This window comes from Adiantum capillus-veneris, unplaced genomic scaffold (genome assembly GCF_014529385.1).
Source record: "Adiantum capillus-veneris isolate H3 unplaced genomic scaffold, ASM1452938v2 Hic_scaffold_325, whole genome shotgun sequence".
Classification (NCBI taxonomy): domain Eukaryota; kingdom Viridiplantae; phylum Streptophyta; class Polypodiopsida; order Polypodiales; family Pteridaceae; genus Adiantum; species Adiantum capillus-veneris.
Genome location: NW_028221436.1, coordinates 2,353,547 through 2,354,220, shown reverse-complemented (window position 1 = coordinate 2,354,220; position 674 = coordinate 2,353,547).

The window sequence follows — 674 nt, the reverse complement described above, 5'->3', positions numbered from 1 at the left end:
ATCCCATCAAACGTTCTCGAAACGCTACTGAACTTGAGGGAAATCCTATTAACACCAATAGGTTGCTCTCCCTAAGGTCCAAGAACCAAAACTCCAACCCTCAACACCCGGTGCAAAATCACGTAGGATGTCTGGTCGAAATTTACAGTTCGATGTTTTTGAAAACTAAAGTGTCTAATGTGTAGCTCTACTCATTGCGAACGTGTGGATATGCTAAAATGCAAAAAACGGATAATGTATGCTCACCGAATCACCAAATATAGCTCGTGGGTCGAGCTCGCAAAGCCGGGCCGTACATTTGCAATGTAGGTGTTGGCGTGTAGCTCTCTTTGGGGGCAACACGCTGCACTTCTCCGCACTCAATTTCAACCACCAGTGCATGCGTAGCGTCAAGATAAAACTCTCACTCTCCCTCGTACACAGAGTACGCTCAACTCACACAGAAAAAAACTTATAAAAATGAGAAAGGTTTTTTGCATTAAAGTCAAAAGTGGTATAAATACCTTACAATCTCAAACTCTAATGTTCCAATTTAACCATTTACTAAGTCTAAATGTCAAAAATGGGATACAATTTGGAAGCTTCTAAAAGCCCCACTATTTACAAAGGCGAAATGACGATTTCTTCTCAATTAAGGAAAAATTACAAAGGAAATTAATATCCCGCCGGCAATC